This window comes from Nothoprocta perdicaria, unplaced genomic scaffold, assembly GCF_003342845.1.
Source record: "Nothoprocta perdicaria isolate Ctin4 unplaced genomic scaffold, notPer1 scaffold_334, whole genome shotgun sequence".
NCBI lineage: Eukaryota > Metazoa > Chordata > Aves > Tinamiformes > Tinamidae > Nothoprocta > Nothoprocta perdicaria.
Window position 1 is genome coordinate 624,253 of NW_020455571.1, and position 13,936 is coordinate 638,188.

Below are 13,936 nucleotides of genomic sequence, written 5' to 3' on the forward strand. Positions count from 1 at the left end.
GCTTCAGATCTTTCTAGGCAATCTCTTTGCTTGCTCTCTCCATGACAAGTAATTGGTGTAGATTCTTTTTTTTTTTCCTGCTATAATGTATTCCTAAAACTTCTTTTGTTATTTCTATGCCCCTTCCTGGTGAATTATTATTCACCTCGCTCCTCTCATTCTATCCTTATGTGTTTGAAATATCCCTTTACACTCCTCCTTATATCCTCATTTTCACTTTTTACAGGGCTCCTTTTGGATTTCCAGGACACTAAAGTGCTCTTGAAGCAGCAATATGGGTCTTTTCCTGTGGTTCTGTTCTTTCTCTGCATCTGGGTGCTTAGTTGCTGTGTCCCTAACGTATTTGCCTTTATTAATTTCCTGCATGCCTGTACTTCTTTATTTTTTATTTTCTTAGAACATTTTCCCAAGCGACTCTTGCTGGTGGTGAAACATCCCCATGAGTTAAGCTTTTGTTTGTACAGACAACTATTTTTTTTTAATGGATATTCTCTTTTTAATGTCAAAACAAATGACCGACATTGTTTGTGATCTCTGCCACCCCTGTGATGCCTCTTTTTTGGATACCCAACCACTTCTCCCATATTGGTCAGAATCAAGATTACAGTCTTCATCAGACACATGCCCTCATCCTAAATTCCAGCCCTTTATGACAGAAAAAAAAAAAAAGATGATGAAAGTTTCCAAAAGTAGTCTGGGTAGTCTATGTCCTCCTGTATTTATTTTTCCAATAGAATGTCAAAATGAAATGGCTTAGATATAAAAAGTTGCTATTTATTTAGCCAACTGCTTGCTGAATGAGACCTTAACTTGAGAATAATTGCAGTTAAAATGAAGCTATATTTTTGATGAATAAATTGTTCTTCTTTCAAATGTGCTCAATTTGAGCTTTAGTGCTATGATAAATCTTTACTAACTTCTGCTCATGAGAGAAATAGCAGAAATGGATAGAACGTGCCCAGCCCTGGTTTGGGACAGATGGTCCATCATGCAGAAAGAAAGAGCTCTCCCTACCCTGCACTGAGGATGCAAGCAGGGACCTAGCAGGAGCAAATGCCTCATTGGACCTCACAAATGCTGCATGCATCTTACAGAAGAAGGCAAGGACATCCCAGCAGTTCTCAGCGGTTTGACTGGGCTGAAGCGTCCTGGGTTTTAACCCGGTGATTTGTTAATTCTGAGTGCAAGAGGGAGACCCTCCAGCAGGCAGCTCTGAGGCCTCACAGTTCTTCTYGATGCACAGGCAGCCTTGCCCTGTGAAATGATGCAGAGCATGGAAGTRTAATGGGAAGGGGGAGGTTGGCAGTGCAAGATACGTAGGTCAATGACCACTTAMCACCTATGTTCAAAATGCACCCAAAATGGCATATGTGTTCTCCATCTGGAGAACATCTGGATCCAGTCTGTTTATCTTCCATCCACACTTCCATCCTTCCCTCCCTACTTCTCTCTCTCCCTCCCTCCAAATGCTACCTTCTTTAATGATGTAATGTGGGTAGGGGAAATTGCATGTTCTGTGAAACCCTTTGAGCTGAGAAGGCTGAGCTACACAAAATAATGCAGGATGCGGTGGCAGCCTTCTGCATGAGACTCAATGGATATATGAGGACACCTGATGTGAATATCCTACTCATTGAATGAACACATCCAGAAAAAATGGCATCCACCAGACCTATGATGTTTTAGAGGTGGTGAGGATAGTCCCATGGGGAAGGTGTTTCCAATATTGTCTTTCTCACCCCATGTTCTTGATGGTGCTGGCCATCTTTTGGGGCTACCAAGTCAATGTTAGGCAGTGGGGATCAATTGTCAGTCACCAGTGGGGTTCACACTGGCCCAGAGCAATGCCTTSGGATGGCACACTATGCTCCTCAACAAGAATCAGCGATGCCAGTCCTGCTTCCCTTCCCATCACTGGGTCTGAGAGGAAAGTGGGGTCTACAAGCCACGGGGCCGAGCATGGGGCTCTTTTGGGATACCTGCTTGGGTAGTGGTGCCCCATTCCTCCACAGGAGCCAAACATCGAACCCAATCAACACAATGTTGGGTGAAAATTCACAGGGATACCAAGGGATGAGCCCCATAACTAACTTCAGACTGCAGCAGAGTTGAGTGGATCCATCTTGGGGGTGCCTGTGTGAGATGAATCGCAAGGGCTGCCCAAAGCTGCAATGGCAAAGACTGCGCACGGGAGGGCCCCACGTCACAGATGTGACCTCAAAAGAAGACTGCTAAGCTGCTCTGCTTTCGGAAAAGCTTAGCACTTAAAGCTGATTTCAACAGCTTTTCCCTAAAGTTTTAAGACCCGTCACTAATCAGCAGCTGGTTTATGGCTGTTGTAAAAGATCAGAAAAAATAAAGAAATCTTCCAAAGTTGAGGGGGAGCGTTTCCCAGCTCCCACATACATCACCTGCAGCGCTGACGTTTACGAGCACAGGGAGCCATAAATCCAAGTGGGGCAGACACCAGCCCCGGACTCTGCTGAAGGGGAAGTGCTGTGTCTGACTCCATGTCTTGCCCTGGGAAAAACTTGATTAATGCTTTGCATGGCGAGCTGGACACATCCCAGCCTGTTTCTGCCTAAGCCTGGATTCCCTTTGGGCTGAATTTCTGCTCAGCCCCGTCGTGCTGAGCCCCATTGCATCTCCATTGGATGGGACAGCTGCGTGGTTTGTTTGGAGGTAAGGCAGGCAGGACACATTCTGCTGTGATTTCTGCTCATCTCCTGCCTTCTCACCATGATGACACATTTCTGGAAGTGGTTGTGAGATTTCCTGAGAAGCCCTGGTACAAATCATGCCTCTTCTTGGACTCTGATCTCTTGCATGGGGTCAGCTGACTAATGGAGAGAGAAATATCACAGAATCATAGAATCCTTAAGATTGGAAGGGACCTCTAGAGGTCACCTAGTCCAACCCCCAGCATACACATGGATGGTTGCTAAATGATGTGGTATCTTTTCCCTTTCACAACTACCCTTCGTGGTGTAAGGTTGGGTGCCAACTCAGCAGGTTAAATGCCTTAATCCTCATCCTAGTGAGCACAAGGAAAACGAAGGGCCCACCCAAGCCACCGATTTGTGCCCTGTGGCCTTTGGAAGTGACCCAGGCCGTGTTCCCACCCAGCCGCCAGCCTTGTGGCACATCAGCCACCAGTGCAAGACCTTGCTACGGTGTGTTGTAAAACATTCCCCTTATAAACCAAAATAAACTACGCCTGTGTGTGGAGGGAGAGGCCTGAAACGTCCCCAGCTGCAGCATTCGCTCCGACTACACATAAATTGACATCTTGTAAGAGAGCTGTCCAGGATACCGAGTAATTATAGCTCCTACTGCATCATGGAGGGATGCAGGCAAAGCATCTCTCCTACAAATCATTCCGAAGACCCTGCAGATTAAATCCCTTTCTTCCCCCGCCTCCTCTGCCTGTAAAGGGCTGAATTTGTGCTGTAAACAGTAAAAATAGCAAGAGGTGTTATTAACTAGGATGTACCACAACTGCTGACTCCAATGCAAAATGCATCTCCATATGGTCATTACAGTGGAAGGACAAAAACAGTATTTTATGTTTCTCACAGTTATTGTTCATCAAATGCTTACGAAAATACATAATGAYGGTGTATGTGGAGCTTGATGTTCAATAAAGTGAATTAGACAGGAATCCATGTGGATATCCAACCCCAAAGATAAAGACCATTAAATTAATAGCTTAATTATGTAATAAATTTCACAACACATTTAAATTCATTTTATTTTTATTTAACCTAGTGACATGTTTGTCTGCCGCCCATAGCTATGGGAGAGGTTTGCCATATTGGACRCTTCCCTGGATCTGACTTTCTATTTTCATTGCTCTCCTGTGAGCTGTCAAGGCCCAGGCCCCGTGGTCGTTCAGTACCCATGAGGTCAGAAGAGGGTGACATACAGAACGGCTGCAGCACCAACCCCATATCTCTTGAGACGCTGACTGCATGATGATRCCAACCCTACTTTGCCAGGAGCCACAGTGGTTACTCTCTTATGCATTCTGAGGTGCCTTCCTGCCATTTCAGGACCATGTGTTGACTATACAAGTTATATTCAATAGTGCATTTTTCAAGCAAGCGAGCAATTACTGTTCATTAACTTCACTTCCTCGCTGTGCAACTGTCCAATTTCATGCAAAGTACATTATCACGCTTCTGTGCAGCAGTGGTCCTCTCTAATGAGTCCAGGCCTGGATCCCGCAGCCAAGTGCTGTGTTGCTACTTCAGTAAGAACGTTGACAAAAGRGAAGAAGTTCAGAAAAGAACTACGGGGCAGACAGAGGGCTGGAAAACCTGTCTCACCCTGGGGAACCAAGGAAGCTCCATCCGCTCAGCTTAAAGAGAAGGTTACAAGGTGAGTTGCCTGCAGTTTGTGTAGCCTTACGTTGGGATACCAGTTTTGATAAGTGACAGGTAGTCATATGATCAGGAAAGCATATAAAAAGGAGCTAGTGATGGAAACAGACCATAGAAAGAGTAAGACTGGAAATGAAAGAGAATATGAGCAGCTCAGTTAAGGACCTGGCAGATGGGCATCACTGACACTGTTCTTTGGGAGCTGTCAGTGAGTGCTGGGTCTCTCTGCTGCTACATCCGTGTTATCAGACCAGTGGAGAAAGAATGTGGAAAGATGATGGTTTAGCTTGAGGTGGGACCACTTGTTGCTGTGGCCCTTCTTTGACCTTTCTGCCCTTCACCTGCTTCCGTGTCATCTGCGCATCCCATCTCTCTCATATCCTCCTGCATATCCTCCACAATCCTGAAGGAAGCACCAGCCTTTGCTTGTCATCTCAGCCTAACTTCCTACCTTAACCTGTTTCTCCACATAAATATCCTTCATGTTGGAGTGGGGCTTGCAGTGGCTCACTGCATGGTGGTTCTTGCTCCACAGCCTGAGGAAACCTTGGGGATGAATCGTGTAGCAGTTTGGGACGATTAATCGTATGGGTTTAAGGGCCTCTTATCTCTGTCCTCTTGTGCCCAGAGACTCAGCAGCCTCTGGCTGCTGCTTGCTGAAGACCCTGGTCTACAGCACTCCCTGAGGCAGGAATCTGTGAGGTGTCTTCAAGGAGTCACAACACAGCYCCAGAAGATGCTGCTTCATCCTCAGTGCTGACATCTGTCCAGGGGACACCCCATCTCCTCCAGCATTTGAGTGAAACGTTACTGGAGAAAAGAGACTTTCTGGGAACCACTGTCTGCAGATGCTGAAGRAGGACTTTGCTGAATCTATGAGAAACAGCAAGGGCTGTTTGCAGTGCCCTCCCCAGCTCCATCCTTCTGCTGAGATCAAAATCAATGGGAACATGCTGCTCATGAATACTCTCATGCATGAGTTCATGTCTGTCTCACTTCTAAGGCAGCTACTCCATGCACAAAAGGCTACAAGAGGATGTCTGGACCCTGCAAGTTTAGAGCAGGAGGGAAGAGCTCCCTGGATGGGCAAGGTGATAGCAACAGCCTGCAGTGAAGGTGGAAACTACGTGGTGGCCAGAATGGAGATGGTGGGGCTCCCCTTCAGGTGGATGTGGGACACGTCCAGCTGGGACAGTGCAGAGCAGAAGTCTGTGTGCAAAACAGGCTGGCACATGGTGTAGTGCTGACCAGTAGATCTTTGGGATGCAGGTCCAGAAACGTATGCTGTCATCTGAACACCTTGGGAGTGGCTGTAGGAGCTACATGATGTCCTTGCCCCAGGCACCAATATCTCTGCTCCTTCTGTACCCTCCGTGTCTTCTCTGCTTTTACGGGCACTACAGCAACCCTTGCTTTATTTGAATGGAGGCTTCTTATGGTATAATATCAATAAATACAGGTGCAACTTGTGTTCTCTAAAACTATAATGCCCCTTCCTGTTACTGCCTTACAATTAACTGGGCTATAAAGCTTTTAAACATATTGCAGACACTAATTCAACTGGATGGTGAAGGAACATGGTTTTATTGGGCTATTACAGTGCTTGGAACATGGTCCRATCCATGCTATCTCTCCCCAGTAGAAACAGAGGCCACCAGGCCATGCCACTAAGAAAGGTTCAGATGTAGTATCAAATTAATTGTGTCRCCAGGCTGGAGATAGCTTTTTATTTACATCTTAATAAAACCCATCTGGGAGTGATGTTGGAGCTATCAGAAGCACAGAGCACAGCACGCTGGCTAACTGCAGACCAGAGCTGGACCAGCTCCATCTTGTGCCACCCTCACCCCTTGCAGCCATCCCTGACCACTCTGCTAACGCCCATCTGCTTGCTGTGCAGCTCCCAGCTTAGTGCCACACGCGTGGCCCGTGCCTCCACCCTCCGTATCCAGCCCACACTTGTTGCCTTCGGTCTCCAGAGAACTCTTCTTTGGAGAATCTCTCCAGTTCCATGCTACTCCTGCATGCTATGCATAGGAGGACGGGTCAAGGTGAGGGGTGGAAGAAGCACTTCTCTATCACATGTTGCAGTTCTGCTGGCCCAGTCACCCAAGGAATAGTTGGAACCAGGTCTCCCTCATGCACAAGAGACCCTCCAGCTTCCTTGCAGTGTTGGCTGTTGGAAAACCTGGTCAACTGATGGCTGGTCAGAAGGCCTGGCAGTCAAGGCATTCAGTGCTGAAGAAAATGGGAAGGAATCTGAGTATGTCTTTGTCCTCAAAAGCTTCTTGTGGCCAACATGCTCTTTTTCTGATCAGCACTGGAGGCCAGACACAGGAATCACCAAAGCAAGTGACATGGGCAGGAGTCAGCAGGAGGGTGGCTGCTGTGCTGGGGACTAGTGCTGAGGTTGCCACGCTGGCCAGACACCAACGGCTTCAGCAAGCAGCAGGACATGAGCGGGGCACTGGATCTGGGACATCCTTTAGGGCTAATGAGCACACAAAAAAAGAGCTTTTTACTGAAAAAGCTGGAATCAAACACACTTTCTGATCACACTGATATGTACAGCCCAGATTGAAAGTAAGAACAGATTATCTTTGTATTTTTATTTCTCTCCCTTTTTGGAAACAGACTTTTTTTTTAAGACTTAAAGGAAAAGGGTTTTATTTCAGCTATAAGAGCAGAACTTTGTATTCCTGCTTATCCCCAATGTGACTGCCGCTTTTGTGGTATTACCTTCAAGAAACTGTTTCTCTTTTGTAAGTTGCTCTCTGGAGTGGAAGGTCATATCTCTCACGAATGGAAAAAACTAATTAGAGAAGTAATTCAGCAGCTGCCTGATAGGTCAGATATCAGAAATAAATACACAGTTTAGCTCATTGTTATGATGGTGATTTTTGCTCCTTCAGCCCGTTGTGAAGAAAACACGCGTTTGGAAAAGATTCATTTTATGACCTGCTGGTGGAGCAGAGGGTATATAGCTACAAAGAGTGTTTACCACAAGCTGCTCACAGCCTGGAAGCCTTTCGTCCGTAGTTGCTGAGAATAACTTCAACCTCCTCTCCGCAGGCACGAGGGGGACGGTTGCTCGATGCTCAGAGGTGGTCAGCAAAGACTGCTGAAAAAGGATGTTCATGATGAAGGCGAGCATTCCTACTCCCCAAACTTTTGTAATGGATATAGCTGCTGTTATATGCTTGCTTAAAAAAAAAAGAGAGAAAAAGAAGCCCCTCGTCCCCAGGGATGCTCCTGCCTCAGATCACTTGCAGTCGCTCCATCTCCCAGGTAGGTCAGCCAGGCCACACACTGCTGAAACCTTTCCATCTCATCTGTTCTGGGGGAAGGAGAGTTACATTTTATTTCCTTTTGCCCGACTTTTGCACCAAACGCCTCYGTGGAGCTGTAATTCCCTTTGGAGGATTCGGGTTCTCAATTTGGAGGACTGGGCTTCAAAGTGCATTTTCATTCCCCCCATGGACTCTATTAGCAGACTAAGGTGAGGGCAGGCGATCTCTCTCCCGCAACAGGGCTGGGAAATGCCCCTTGTGCTGTGCTTTGTGCTGAGCAAAACACCGCCAGGATGGGCTGGGCATGCCCTGAGCATTGGTTTAAGCGGAACTGAGATACCCCATCCTCCAGATCCAGAACATCAATACGTGCTGGGTTTAGGCACTTCCCAGGCAAGGCACCATTGGGCAGCACCTCTTGACACACTTTTGTACACCCCTAGCTCCAGCAGGCTTCATTGGCACCTCATTTCTTGCCCCTAAATGCTCCCTGCCTGAATGTGCTTGTCTGGGAGAGCATTGAGAAGGCCTGTGAAGCTGGCACCGCTCTTCAGAGGCTCGTTAGTGGTTTTGTGGTGTCTGAGATCTGCCCGAAGGCTCAATGCAAGAGCAGAGGATGCTGCACTGCTCCCAGATGGAGGAGCCACTTGAAGGAGCAGTATCTCCTGGGGAGCACCTCATGAGTGCTGGGAGACCATGGGCGTCCACTGCAGACTCCAAGGAAGGAGCAYGTGTGGTGGGGCTGCTGAGGGGCATTCAAGCTATATCCTGCTTTCAAACAAGCCACAGCCTAAGAATTGTTCACAGGAACAACTCCAAGTAACAAACTCATTCAAAAAAAGCTGCAATCTGCCTGTGGCTATTTCAGGAACAGAAGAGAGGATGGCTGGTGCATGTGATGAATTATTCACACAGTGCTAAGGAGGGTGCATGAGGCCCACAGTGTAGGAACATGATGTATGCATGTCTTGGACTCTATATCCTCAACTAAGGCATAGCCTGAACCCATTTCACATGTGGGGGCAAATTCTTCTCCTTGATGTTGTGTTGGGAAGAAGCAAGTGAAATGTTTGTCTGTCAAAGCCATGGGGAACGAGGCACCTATATATGTTCCTGTGCATTAGCATGGATATTACAGTGCAGGAAGGAAGTTACACTCTGGATTGTAGCTAGATGTGTGCATTAGATGCTACTGAACTGGGAAATAAAATATCCTACCAGGATATGTGAGTGTGCCTAAGTCTCAACAGATTTTTGGTGGCTCTGGGTTAAACTTCATTGATGTATATGTGGCCTGCCAGGCCAGGAAACTGCTGACACCAAAGCGACTAAGTGGAGCTCCAGAGCTCTAYGAGAAAGAAAGAGCAGAAGAAAGTGAGAAATTGGAAAGTGCAGGAGGACCCATATGGAAGTGATGCTAGACTGAGAAATTTAAGATGATGGTAGAGCTGGGGATGGAGGTGAAGACGGAATGGGAGGAACTCACACGTCCAGCCCCAGCTTGCTCTGTGCTTTGGGTCCCCTCTTCCTGCAAATGCTCCCTCTGCTCCTGAGAAGGCTGAAGGGTGGTTCTGTGTTCCCAGCCCGTCGTGGCAGGTGTTGCCTGGGAAAAGCCCTGTTCTCCTGCTGTGCTAAGATGGATTTGGCCCTTCCAGTTCTTTGTGATAGGTAAAGCCAGTGGGCACTGCTGGGCTCTGGGAGCAGAACCTCTATTAACCTGTCCACTGTCTCTGAGAGAAGGCACTGACCCTGCTGTTTGTTATGGCTTTGTAATTTAATTGGAGTTTATTGACTTGTTTGTCACAGCCTGGGAGCAGTCACCGCCGTGCTCCTGATCTGGTGCTCAGGAAATGCTCCGGAAAACGCTTACAAAACTAAGTGTTCCTTGTGCTCCCCTTGGCCAGCTGCTCTGTGGGCTGCAGCTGCCCCCCACACTCCAGGAGGAAACCCCAGGTGCACAGGGGGGATGTGAGAAGATCCAGGACAATCATCAGCAACACCAGCCTCTGTCTTTGGGAAGGATTGGAGCAATAGTGCCTTTTCTCAGCAGGCCTCTTAGGAAGGAAGGTTTGCAGGCAGCTAATGAAGAAGCAGTGCTGGTTGGTAGCTCTGATATCTAGAAGCCCTGTATCCTCCCAGTGGCACTTTGGGGATGATGGGGACCTTTGGTGAGGGAGCTGGAAGGCTGCTACACTAAGTTGTGTTCCTACTACACAGGTGAAGGAACCTTCCTAGAAGCTGCTGTGCATGGCTGACCATGRTGGCTGTACACGGAGCACACCAGGAGGCAGAAATCACCTTGTGAGAGGCTTATCTGTGGTCCCACATGGCTTTCTCGCTTCCTAAGGATGAAGACCTTTCCTTCCTCTAGAGTTTCTGCCCTCAAACCCTCCAGCTGGATGGAGCCTTTCCCCAGACTCCRAGGAAATTCAGAGCCAGGTGCAGGCATGGCACATTCTCCAGAGCACACAGGACCCCTCTGGCTCAAATCTCTGCAGGCTCTGTGTAGAGCTGGTTATCATGCTGGTGACCAGATGTGTCAGASCATGGACCTGCCAGATCTGATTAGCTCTGGGGCTAGTGGAGTCAGTACCACATGCTGCAGGAGGAAATCTGGGCACTGGTGGTAGCACGTGAGACTTTTCTGGCTTCTAAGAGCTAGAGGCTGTCCTTCTCCCAAGGTAGCAGGCAAAATGTCTCTGCTAGAACTGTTACAGTGCTTAGCAACACGTATATCTCACTTTGTACGTAAATGTATACGATCTGCTTCTGACTTGCTAACTTCTAGGGCCAAAGGATCTTCTGCTATTGAGAAGTCCTACGGGCATCTTGTGCAAGAAAGTGTCTGGGGCATGGGAGTTTGCTACTTTCCAGTTTTACTGGGTGTCCTTGGGTTGTAAGGYAGAGAGGACAGATGCCACCACTCTCTGTTCTCTAGATCATTCATCATATTGTCAGACCCTTCTTGTCTTTCTCCTCTCCAAAGAAGCATTCCCAAGTTGTCCGATCTTTCTTCACAGCTGAACTGTTTCAGGCTCTGGGCTCCTATCCCAGCTTGGTGTTCTGCAGGAGAGAAGGTTTAGTTTTGTCTGTCTTCTTCTGGTGTCTACATTTGCCTGGTTTAAACTATGACATGAGCACAAACTCCCAAGTTCTAGGCATTCTCTATGACTTTTGCTGAATGACCACATGGGTGCCTTCGCCATGGGGTGCCTGCTTGCTTGGCATGTCTGTTAAAAGGCCAAGCACTTCCTCCATGCCAAAGGAACCTCCCACTCATCGGTGTGCCACCACAAAAGCTGATACCAACATCAAGTGTCCTTTAGCGTCGTGTTGCTTCTCTGTGGTCAGTCAGCTGGTTCCCATGCTGGGGCTTCACTGAGACATTCAAACAGATGGGGCAGTGGAAGAGGAGSTTTTTTGGTGAACCCTGGTAGCAGAACTCTTTCTGACCATGGACTTTCACATGCTTTGTTTTGCTGCTTTGATAAATACTTCAAGGAGGAAGCTGGGAATATGCCTAAGGCTTCTTGGCTCACAAACCTGGAACATCCCCTGTGTGCCCAGGGCACATGGAAACCTCCTCAGCCGGGATGAGACTTCTGAAAAGGATGYTGTGCACAAGCAACAACCAGTTTAGCTTCCTGAGTGGTTGATACTACTGAAAGGGGCTGCAAGGAGATCTGTTAGCAGAGTCTGGAGACAACCCTGGGCAAAACTCCATGTGTCTTCTCCTGGAGGTGCTGTTGCACTTGCAAGTGGAGGCCAGTCCCCTGTGAGGTGCTCCCATCTGTTCTGGAGAGACCTAGGTCTGTGGAGGGTGGATGGGCTTGTTGCAGGTCACAGCTGGCAGCTGAGGGGGGCAGCAGCAGAATTATTTTTCCAAATGCTCCATTGTTTGCTGTGGAGATAAGGCTATGGGAGCTAAAAAGATGGAAAGTGCCGTGATAAAAAAATACTTTCTGTAAATATTTGGTGAGTGCATTTGATTCTCTCTGAACAGAAACCACCAGCGTGCCGTGTCCATAATGAAAAGCCTGTTTTCCAGGTTGTCAGGGAAATTCTGTTTGTTGTCTCCATCTGAAGCTGTTTTCAACAGCAAGCTGGTGTCCTCAATCCACACGCATTTTGGTCTTGCCCCAGGTCGGGACAGGCAAGGCAGATGGGAAGTGCCAGTCACAGGAGAGGGAAACCTTTGTCCTCTTGTGTTGTGCCCTCCTTGGCTGCACTGAAGCTGTGGGAGATGCATGATCCCTGCTATGAGCACCCTGCCTGATGCTCCCTTGGCTTGGGCTGTTTCTCCTGCCCTCCTTTCTGCTGCTCCCTCCCCAAGCCATTGCAGGACTGTGCATGCCCTGCTACCCTCGGCTCCAAATCCTCCTTGTTCCATTCGTCCGCTTGTCCTTGCTGCCTCGGGAATGCAAAGGCTGCAGCATTGCTGTAGTTCTACACCCGGCTTGTCACCTCCATGCGGTAAGGGAGATGCCACTTTGGCCTCCTGCAGAAATATTCACTGGACATTCACTGGACACTGGGCACAGATCTGTTGAATCTCGCRTGTGTCCCACACAATGAGACAATAATGGAACAAATAACTTAGATTTTTTGCTGATTACTACTTAGAAAAGAAGAAACRCTACTACAATACTTCTATTTGCCAATTACCTTGTGCCATTCAGTAGTGCATCACTTATCAGGTTCTTRATTCTTTTTATCCTATATATCTACAAGAGGATTATGTAGTGTATGCATATAAGTATATWCATATATAGTAGCCACTATATATACTGCACTAACTGAAGACAGCTTCTAGATATATATAATTGAAATTAGTATTTTTGGCAGATTTACTTTAAAAATATCAGGTTATCAAGAAGATTCCTACCTTCACACACTTCAATTTTTTACTAGTTTTGCTAGTTGCTGTATGTTATTGCACAGTGAAGTAATCGAATTATTAGGTATAAAATTATATATATATAAAATTATATATATTATATATATTATATATGTGCACTTTATATATATATAATTATAAATATTTTATATATATACTAGGTATAAAATTATGGAATAGGTTATCCATACCTATTACCTATCACCCCTCTCCCTTGTCATGAGCTGATGATTGCCTCTAACTTGCCCTAGCTGAACCTGCATCAGGCAAACTAGTGTCCCATGTGCCAAAACTGCAGAAATGAGAGAGGTCTGCAGAGAGCTGTGATGGTCCAGGACACCTCCTGCTGCTCCCGAGCTCCCAAGGTGGTTCTGTCCTCCTGATGATTAATCCCTGACCAAACTTGTCCTTCTGGCTTGCAGCTTTGGTCCAGAGGTGATCTCTCAGAGGCACCACGTACACTGATAGGAACATGAAGTGCTGCTGTGCTCTGGTGAGTGCATTTAACAGATCAAGATTTCTAGTGACAGCTGCGGTGTGCAGGCCACAGCAGGATCAGGAGGCACATTCCCTCCTGCAGACGTGGATGTGGATTCACGGTGTGGATGCAGCTCATCACCAGGCAGGGAGAGAGCGCAAGACGACAAGCCAGCTGCTCTGCTGCAGCAAGAACAGCCCTTTCCTCAGCTGACACTGCCCTCAGTGAGCTGGAAATGAGGAGACTTCGGGTCTACTTCGGTTCTGTCTGGATTTGTGTGTCTGCACAAGCTGTCTCAATTTCTGGGAGAAAGATGTCATTAGGAATGAGCAGCCTTTGGATAATAACCCTGTGGGATAATATCCTTTCTTTACAGGATATCAGAGCTTCCCCAATGACTTTTTCCTGGAGGAAAGTTGAGGTTTTCCTGGATGAGGACATTCTGTAARCAAGGTGCTCTGAGCAGGGGAGAAGCATCAAGTGACACCACCGTTCACCAGTGATCCTTGTCGCTGTCTATTCTGTGTGCGTGACCACTGACTACGTGTCSTCTTCAACCCTTGTTTGAGGACATGTCACTTTTATTCAGTTAAAATATCTCTGAGAAGGTGGGCTAGTCCAGAAGATGTAGACACCTGAGGAGGCCAGTGTTCCTCTTGGAGGCCTGAGCACCTGCCTCCTGCCAGACTTAGCGAGGGTGCTTTTCTGCTGGTTAAAGCTCTTTCCAGCACACAGCRTGCTCTCTACGGGAAAGTGCTTGTGTGGGATGATTAAGTCAGCTTTCAGAGTTCCCATTGGTCAAGACAAACACATCGAGGGCTTTCAAGTCTCTCTTTTCTCCTTCCATCTAACGACAGCCTGGCCCTCGTTTTGCACAGGCAGGCTGGRT